This window comes from Chaetura pelagica, unplaced genomic scaffold, assembly GCF_000747805.2.
Source record: "Chaetura pelagica isolate M959 unplaced genomic scaffold, ChaPel_1.0 scaffold453, whole genome shotgun sequence".
NCBI lineage: Eukaryota > Metazoa > Chordata > Aves > Apodiformes > Apodidae > Chaetura > Chaetura pelagica.
Window position 1 is genome coordinate 1,605,685 of NW_009952879.1, and position 10,348 is coordinate 1,616,032.

The window sequence follows — 10,348 nt, forward strand, 5'->3', positions numbered from 1 at the left end:
ACAGGGTACCCCAGTGCCTGGGGGCTGGGGAAACTGCCCTGGATACGACAGAAAATAATCCGTTCCTAAGTACTGGGCATCCCAGCCTTGGGTGGAACCTCTGGCTCTGGCTAGTCTTTTGTTACACTGTAAAAGAAATCCTTGGATGGAAAGCTGTTCGGAATTAACCTGCCTCTGTAAATGTAGTTGTCTGCATCTCTTCCAGAGCTTGAATCAGCCAGGACTGACCACCTACAGCATTTTGCTGCTTAATGCTGACTTTGGAAAAGAAGTAGTGCGGATGTACTGAAAGACTGCAGTTGTTTGTGGGCTTGGGTGTTTCCAATGGGCAGAAAGAAAAGCAATGTAGGCAGTTCCTTCTGTCCTTGCTAAATAGGTACGTGCTCATGGGTGGAAGGGCCGAAGACTTTCTGCTGATACTAAGTACAGAATGCTGCAAGGATTTATTAATGACACTGAACACTTGCCTAGTGATCCATTTCTTACCTAACAGACCTAGAAGAGCTTTAGGATTTTTCCACTAAAGTTGTAGCATAACAAATGACAGGGGGAGGTAGTAATTTGAGCTCTTCTTGCTATATATTCCAGATATTGACCCCATCTTCAGAAAGGTGTTAAAGTCTTCGACTTTATTTCACTTGAAGAATAATTTTTGCTGAGCCTACGTGCTCTTTCTCAATTAGAAGTGAAGCTCTCTGGCATAGCATTTTGTGCTCTTACCTTGCATGCACAATTTTTAGGTGTTAGTTTAGGATAATAATTATTTTCAACCTCCGTTCAAAAATAATTACTCAGGCTGCTTAAATTCCTGCCATTTAAAAATGTGCCTCTGTTTGCTCTCTGGTTCAGTTGGATACACTGTGATTTTCACGTTAGTCAAATTTGTAGCTATCCATGTAATACAGCCCACAAACCAGTATGTGTTTATGCAGAAACAGTTGCTTACCTAAAGGTTTAACAAATTGGACTTTAATTTATAATCTTCCTTTGGAAACAAACCTGGAAAGTGGCTCCTCCTGCCTGCAGCTTCCTGTAGTCTGGGAAGCCAAGCCTCTGCTTCCCAGGAGCTGCCCACAGTGGGGGAGCTGTGCTCAGGGAACAGACTCCTGCTCTGGAGGATTGTCTTTTCTGACATATACTGCCACAGTCAGGAAACTGAATGTTGCATGGAAGTGGGGATGACCATGTTCCTTTTTCAGTGCTGATGGACTTTTGACGTGACTGGGTGCCAAAGAGTGCAATGTGCTGAGATAGCACCCATGGGGTCTGCATGGCAGCAGCTAAACCAGATCTTTTGGGCAACGTGGTGTATGCCATTGATGCCACGAGGAATTGTGTATTTGTGCTGCTTTATGTCCCTGCTCTATGAAAGGGACTAAGCATAGCAGCTGTGTTTGCAAGCTGTGCTTCCAGCTATGTCCCATGAGAATGGAATACATGTTAGAGCTCTGGCTACAATACTTCACGTGTGGCTCCATCTTATTTATTTTTTGTCCGGGCTAGGCTTTTAGTTGTTGTGTAGATTAGATTATTTTTGGTGCTTTCTTTGATAACTGTTGCTGTGACATGCTGTGGAACCAAAACTCCTCTGGGAACACCCCAGTAATACACACAAACATCAGTCCTGTTGCTTCTAACAGTCAACATATGAAGCTTTCAGACACCCTGGACACCTAACAGGACTCCACAAACCTCCTGTGGGAGCCTGAGAAGGGATCCAGCCCTTTCCTCAAAGGCTGTATTCATCTCCTTGCAAGGCTTCCACAGAGGAATAGCTTGTTAGGGGGACCTGTGGAGCTTGGAAGCTTTTGCCAGTAATAATTCAGGCCCAATTCTGAAGTAAAATTTTTAGTTAAACAGAGACTGTCTGACGACTGGATTAAACACAGGCGGCATCTGAGTGAGCTCGATGCTTCAGGTTTTTGTCAGTGTCCATTTCAAGAGCCTGTAATTCTGTTTTTCCTGTCTTCCCAGACTCTGCTCATCCTGTGTAGTGTTTCAGACAACGCAGAATGAGGTATTCCAGCAGAGCTGTTGCTCCTAGCTCAGGAAGCAGCCTCTATCACCAAATTATGTTCTCTGTCTAGGCTTAGGAATAATCCAGTATTATGGGATTGGGAGGAAGTCACATGTTAGAGAAATTGAAGGGTTTTTTTCTTTGTTTTTAAGGAAGAGTCTCAAGGACATGTGAGAGGGTGGGTGAGTGAGCAAGATGCTGCTCCGTGGGGTTGACACAGATAGTTCTATCCATGTTAACAGCAACTGGAAGTTTCAACTGGTGATTTTAAACTTCTTTCTCCTGTCACTCTCACTTCCCAAAGCCAATAGGCCTTTAAATCCCTTGAGAAGATAAATGGGTTTAAGCTTCTATGTAGCTTTGAAAGTGAAGCTTACACTCAATTAGTACAGTGGCTGAGGTTGTTCCTGATGATCAGGTCACTCCTCTTGATCCTTGACCTTCACTGGTCCAAGCATGATCCCAGCCCTCCCTGGCTGGAATGTGATGCTTAGCTGAGCAAGCTATGGGAGGTGGGAACGGCTGTATCCTATAAACCAAGCAATAATCGGACACTGAATCCTAATCCCCTTGCTGACATGCCTGCAGGCGATGTTTTTATTGTCTCTTTCTTGCATGTGTAAAGAGAGGCAGCATCCTCTGCTTCCTCGGTCTCGACTGTCTGGCTCTTAAAGGCAGTCTTTTCCCTGCCTTTTTCAGGACAAAAGTGCAGTTGAAATGTAGGATTTTATAAGCATAAACCCAAAGCACTGAAACCTACTCCCAGCGGCACAGCCCTGAGCTGCTCTTATGTCATGCTGTAGGACTCTGTGCAAAATCTGAAGTGAAGAAAAAATCTTGTGTTTGAGCATTTAACAAAAGCGAGACGGAAGGAAAGGCTCACTGAGCTGTGATGCCATCACTCCCTTCTCTGATCCCACAGTAAACCATGGAGTGCAACAGGAGCAGGGAAGCACACTGCCAGGAGGCAGCAGTGCAGCTTTGGGAGTGTTTTATTTCTCTCCCTCCAGCAATTTTCTTCCAGAGCCCAAAACATCTGTCTCTGTCTCCAGCCACATGCGAGTGCACTAAAAAGAGTTTTGTTCCAAGCCTAATGAGTAATTTCATGGTCTTGGAATTGGAGGCAGGGGGAGGGGGTTAGGACAGCAGTTGGAGTCATGAGCTGAACAAGGAGCTCTGCTGATGTCAAATTGCAGCCTGGTGACTTTTTATTTTATTGCAGCCCACCGGGCTTCCCTTCAAAGTCTGCTGCTAGAGATACTGGTGATCAATGCAGAAACAGCTTCTACATGGGCTGCTGCATTCCAGGGGCTTCCTCACTTCTGGCCACAAGAAGCAACATGGAAAATAATGACATCAGTGGAGAGGAGGTGGGGGAGCTCAGCTGGGCGTCAGCTCTGCTCTGTTTGTGGAGAGAGCACACTGAATGCAGAAAGTGCTTTGCTGTCCTGCTTTTGGATTCAGTGCTGTATGCTTGTAGAAAGAGGGATGAGGGAGCAAACAACCCTGGGCAGATGTGTGATCACATTGCTTGAGTTGCCCAGCGGATGGTGCTGAGATGTGGTGATGCACATGGGCTGAGAACAGATACAGAATGAGCTGATTCGAGTTGTCGCTGGTTGCAGCAGACATTGAAAAAGCACAAACCTCAGCTTTCCCTCTGAGGAGGGCAGGGTTATCTGCAGAGAGAGATAATCTGTACAGAGCACAGGAAACAGAAGGCAGATGCTGTCATATGTTTATTGTATATTTCCACCGCTGGGTCTTCCTTTGGGATGGGCTTGCAGATCCCAGGCCCTGGAGCAGAACTTGTACTGCTCCATGGATGCACCATGCTGTGTTTATCTAGGGCAGAAGAATACAAAGAGCTCTTCCTCCACCTGCCCAGGTTCTTCTGGTCTGCAGAGGAAGTTTATATTCACTTGCTGTGACTCAGCTATAGAGCCTGGCTCATTTTCATGCTGTTACTCATAGAAAGGGAAAGCCAAATGGCAACCAGTCTGTGCCTGTAGACACCTGTAATTCTCCAGCTTTCTGCTTTTAATCTCTGGATGAGTTTCTGTTTATCAGCACTAACACACTTACCCTGCTGAAGCTTTTAATACTTCTCTCTACAGCGAAAAACTGATTAGAAAGTAAAGTTTTCTACGTGTAGAGCTAAGAGGAAGTGTGCTGAATCTCCATGGCTGCTTGTGGAGTTCCCAAGATGGGACTGTTTCAAGCAGACACTTCATAGGGGTAGCAACAGGCTGGGACCAGATGGAGCAACCACCAGGCAGAGCTGGAAAAGGCTGAAGATTTACTGTTAACTCCTGAGCTAACCTCTATGGTCTGGAGGGAGTTGCTGGTGGTCTGGAGCCTCTCAAAGGTGCTCAGTGCTTGGAGATCCTCCTTCCATCAACGATGGCTTGTTGACGACCAGAAATCGGTTTCACCATGTCTCTGGGCTTCTGTCCCATGCCTTGACTCCCCACTGTAATATAAGGACTGCTCGGGGTTCTGTAGGCTGCCAGTCCTCAGAGGAAGGGATGGTGGTTTACTTTGTGTAAGCCTTTGTTGCACAGCCAGCTCAGGAGTCTTTGCTTGCTTGAGACCAGACTGTTGCTCACATGTGCATATTTTGTCCACTCATCAGGGTGCAGGGAACTGGGTTCTGATTCCTTCTCTTCCAGCACAGTGGGTGGGTTATTCCATGCTAGAGACCACATGAGCATGAGTCTAATTTGAAAACCTCACCCAAGATCTGCACAGAGAGGCTTTAGCTGCGAGGTGGGAACCAGTCTGTGCCACTACAGCTGGGCCAAACCCCGCCTTTCCCATTTCAGCCTCATTCCATGTAAAAACCACAGTGCAGCCCTTCCTGCACAGCACAGGAGAGCACAGAGCAGAACTCCAGGTGGGTGGGCTGTCAGAGGACAAGGAGGGGTCTGGGGCCTGGAGCAGGGATTTCAGAGTTTAGGCAAGTTTCCTCTGGATTACAGCAAACTCATGTTCAAGCTCTCCCTTCTCAGCCCTGCCTACTGCTGGGTGAGAGGCCACTCTAAGGTTCTGCTCTCTCATCATTGCCCTCGATTTCATCTAAAGAGCTTCCATCAGAATTGTACTGTGGATTCTGAAATGAAAAGCTGGTGTTTCAGTTATTTTCTGGTGGAAAAATATTTAATTGGAAAAATTCCTCTGTGGCCTTGGTATGCTTTCAGCTGGCATCCTGCCTGCCCCCTCTGAAAATACTGTTGATGTTGAGTGCAAGCTCTTCTTGTGAGGCTGGTTTCTTTGGTTGCAACCCCTTACTTAGGTTTCTTTTTACCTTAAGCAGATGGTAGGAGTTGGCCAGTTGTTATGTGGCACTGAAGTGACCTCCCGGGGCTGCATTCATGTCCTTTTGCCCTTCAAGGCACAGCACGGTTGAGTTCCTGTAGCATTTAAGGAGCAGCCACTGCCCTGCTGCTCCTCCTTGTCTGCTGTTAATACTCACCACCGCCCCCAGCTCTGGCAGCCGTGTTTGCAAAAAGCTCTGCGGGCAGGGGAAGCAAGCTGGTTTCATCATGACAATGTAGTTATCCTTTTAAGGGAAAATTCCCTCCGGGAGCCAACCCTCAATTACCTCCTGCTCCAGTGCCTTCTTGTTGTCGATGGCTTGTAGCACAGCAGAGTTTTCAGCCACAGTAACTCTGTCGAACACCTAACTACTCCGAAAAAAATTAAATAATTAAACTCTGTTGGCCTCTGTTGTTTGCTGCATCAAGAAATTGGAGTCAAACCCCAAAGGGCTGGCTTCCTTCATCGGTGCATTTGTGCAGAACCAAGCTGTGGACATTACATCTTCAAACTGAGACGCTATTCCCACGGTATTAATGGGGCCAGATGCAGATGCTGTGTTCTTCCCTAAAAAAGCCCCTTGCAAGATTCAGGAGCTCTTGGTAGTACAAGTCTGGTGATAATCAGCCAACCCAAGTGTCTGCTCCATGCCAGGAAACTGGGGTAGGCAGTGGCTGCATCTCAATTTGCTGTTACCCGCTGTCGTGGTGGGGCAGGGGGGTCCTCCAAGGGTCCTGATTCTGAGGCAAAAAAATTCTGCTGACATGTCTCATAGTCCACAGGGGTGATGTTGAAGCAGGACAGGGCTGTGGCAGAGGTCACCCTCTGCCTCTGTCACAACCAGCAGAGCAGGAGCGTGCAGAGCTGTAGAGAACAGACTGTGCTCTTTCCATTCTATAGGAATGGTGGCTTTGGCTTCAAGCCCCCAAACTGACATCTCTTGTGTTTAGCACTGAAAATGCTTTATTCCAAAGGAGCTGTTTACCAGAAGAACATGACACGGCTGAATGCAAACTTGTCACATGAATGAGACCAGACTACTGAAAGAAGTTCTAGGGACTGCTTCTTTTGACATCTGCAAGTTCATTGTGATTGTTTGAGACCATAGCATTTTCTCTCTGGGCAGTAACAGATGCAATTAAAAAAAAACAACAAACCCAAATCTTGTACCTGTGCAGCTACTGTTGTCTTGAGCCAACAGAAATGGATCACAGCCTGTGGTGTGACTTGATCATCTGAGGTTTAAATGATGCTTCTTGAAGGAAACAGTCACAGAGGGGCCAGGCTGGATCCCTGTGCCCCATTTTGAGGGCTGAAATGCACAGGAATCCTCTCCTGTCTGCCTGGAGCCAGACTGAAAGACCTTTCCCATCTTCTCAGCCTTCCCAGGGGTTTGCATTCTCTTCCCCTTTCTAAAGCAAGGAAAAAAATTGATCATTTTTTAAAACTTCTGTAAGCAGACAGGAAGAAGTCAGATGAGCTCCACCAAAAGATGTAATTTCATACTTTTAAAAACTCCTAGGGTAAATTACCTAAAAACCTGTAAATTAACTCAAGTGTAGAAATTGTGTTTTCATGTTGCAGAGCAAAACTGTCCCCTTTTGAAATGTCAGATTTTCAAAGCTTCTTTTGTACATTTTTTAAAACCATGACACTTTTCCAAATCTGTCATCCTCTGTTTACAGTTTGAGTTGCTGTTCTACCCTGAAAATGTTTTGCCAGAAAATATCTTTCCAGCAATTCCCATGAGGGCCTGATTCCACTCTTGGAGTTGGGTGGTTTTGATAGAAAGGCAAAGAAGTAGGGCTGTGCTGAGAATAATACTGTCATTCGAGTGCACTACTATTGTTTGAACTGATGACCTTTCATTAGTTCCTGGCAGACAAAAACAACTGGAATTTATTTGTCTTCTTTAGGAAATTCAGCCTATGCTGCTGGAAATTCAGCGTTGCTCCAGAGAAGGAGCTGACCAAAGGCTTGGTTGCTGGGACAAGATTATCTACATGCTGGGGACTGGCACCCAAGAAGGTAGGTTCAAATCTCTATCTCCTGTGATCTCTCATATGACATCTGGCCATGTTTTGGTTTGGGTTTTTTTTTCTTTCAGCTTCACTTCCCATTCACCACTGTTTCTTGCAAAGACATCTAATACATGCAGAGCTGGGCAGCGTTTTGCTGTCATGGTGATGTGGTCTAAACAAACCCAGAGTATTTTTGCCAGTATTTCAAAACTGACTTCTTGTTGCAGATGAAATAGCAGAGGAACTTGCAATTTTGTTTGCACAGATCCTTGCCCTGTTAGTCATGCTGGCTTGCATGTTTGTTGTTTTTTTGGAGATCTTTGAGTGTTTTATCAGTTTCTCTGATAAATATCCTAGTGTGCTAGATAACTTGCATCTAAAACTGCATTAAAAATTACAGCATTTCTCTTTGAAGAGGCATTTATTTCTGTGCAAGGGAGGTTTATGTGGAAAGAAAAAATAATTTTCCTCCAAAACTACTTGAGTTTTTTTAGGGTGGGAGGGAAAAATAGTAATATAAATAAAAAATCCACCAAGCATCTGAAACCCATTTAGAGACCAAGAGGGAATTAAGTGTTTCAATAAGGGGTAATGGAAAGCCAGTAACCAGCTTTCAAAAATCCTCATTTCTGGATGTGACCCTGATGTGTAGATCTGAGGGGAAGGTGAGTTTGGACTGGTTTGCATTGCTTTCATGTCACATCCTCACCCATGAAAGGGAGTTGGTACTTCACACTGCCTCCCACATCCTGCCCTCTTCCTGCCTCTGACCTCTTCTCCAGTACACCCCCTTACAGGCCCTGCTCCAGATGACTCTCTTTCCTCCCAGAACATCTCCAAAATACTTCCAAGTTCTTATTTCTTATTTAAATGATCAACAGGGTACATTTAACAGCTATCTGTAGGATTTGCCTTATGTTCCATGCTCTTATGTGGTAGTAATAATGGTTCTCATTGCCCACAGAAAGCAGGATGTTGGGGGCCACTCCTATCCCTGCTAAGGGTCAGAAAAGTCACCAAAAGACAAATTCTCACAATTAGCACTTTTTGTTTGTTTGTTTGTTTGCTGTTTTTAGGAGCATTTCATCTAGTAATCTAGTGTTTAGGTTGTCTAATGTTTGCTGAAAAATGTCAGTAGTCCACCAATTAAAAATGAAAGTATCTGCTGTGGGAGAATGGGCTTGGAGCTGAGCTCTTCAATACTTTATGCCTTGGCCTTCATTCTGCAGGATGAGAAGCTCCACTGCCTCTCCTGACTGCACTACAAGGTGGAATCCATTCATGGCCATAAAACATCTTGAGATCTTCCTACAGGAAGCTACTACAAAAAATTCCCATAGTGCTGCTCATTCAGAAAATGGGTGGAGTTCTATCTTGGGTTCCCAGCAGTTTGATTCCATTCATTCATTTATTTTGAGCAAATAATTTAAAAATTAATTTCCTGACTTTTAAAAATGCCTATGTTACAAAGTGTAAATTTATCCCCCATGGGGATGGAGAAACCAGCTCATGAGTCCAATGGGGATGAGCATTAAGGATGTTTTCTTGGCAGTGGCACAACTAAAACTTAGGACAGCTTCTATCAACACAGTGCTGAGCTTTCTAGGAATCACTTGTTCTGGCAGAGAAGGGGTTTGAGATGGGAAGGTGGGGAAGAACTGAAGTCTGGAGCAGAAGAGCAGAAGAGAAGAAAGCTGAGAAGAGCAGGCTGAGGATGTGTGAGCAGGGTCTGCAGGGGATTTCCAGGGCAGCACATTTATCATCCCACAGCTCCCCAGATAGCTCCTTTCCTATGACAAGCTTTCCCAGCCATCCCTCCTGTAGTAACTTCTTACAAATGGGATTTTGCAATATTCCACAGAAGTGTTTGTTTGTTTGGTTTTTTTTCCTATAGGTGTGAGTACACCTACTTTACATATAATCTTTAGTAAAGATGCACTAAGGCAGAATTTCTTCACCATTTCCTCACACTTTCTCTTTTACAGCCCCTGAACTGACACCACAGGTAGCTCAGGCAGAGGGGACAGATGCTGCACAGAACTAAATGAACCTCCAGCTGCTCTCTGAAGTGAAACTGGTGGGACTGGGTCTGTGACACTTCAGAGGTGATGGAAAATACATGGCTTAAAGTAGCTCAGACAGCAGGATTGCTGCTGAGAATTAAATAATGAATGTTTTGTTGTATCACGTTAGTGGTAGTCACAAGAATATTGTGGGTTGCTTAGTGAGCTAAGGTGCTAGAAGAACATGGTGACTAAGTTTCCTGGAATAAATTAAGCACTGGCTTTGGGAAGTATGTGAACTTGCATAGCATAACAAACCAGGGATCTCCATTCTCTAAACATGGTGGATATTTTCTGTGCCTGCAAATTTTCTAACTCTTCAGCTGGAAAGGGGAGATCTTGGAGAGCTTCACTGTCGATGACTCATATTTCAGATAAAACACACATTTTTTTAATAGCAAGAATAATTAGTCATCAGAGTAAATAAGCCAATGCTATAGCAAATCCTTTGGCACCCTGGGACTCCCACAGCTCTTTCTGCTCTTTTTCAGTTGCAAATGACTCGAGTTCTGCAGGATTTGGATGCAACCTAGGCCCTGCATTTTCTATTTCAGATTACACACAGTCCCTTCAAACCAGTAATCCATAACTATACATTACATTAAAAGCAGTCAGGCCAATGTTTCATTTGCTAATACTATGTATGTTTACATTTAGGGGATTTTTAATCACATTTCACATAGTGCTAGGCACTTCCCTTCCTTACCCGCACAAATTTAAGGCCCAAATGTGATGTGTTGTCTGCTTAAGTGCAAAGAGGAAGAGATGGCCTTTCTTTGCAGTCTATCTGTAGACACATCCTTGTGTCCTGGAGCTTCCCTTGAGGAACAGCCCCCTTCCCAGCAAGGGTTAGAGGGTTCACTAAGCACATTTTTTACCCAAATGAAGCCAAACTTGTGCAATAGGATGGCACGTGTTTTTGCACTCTT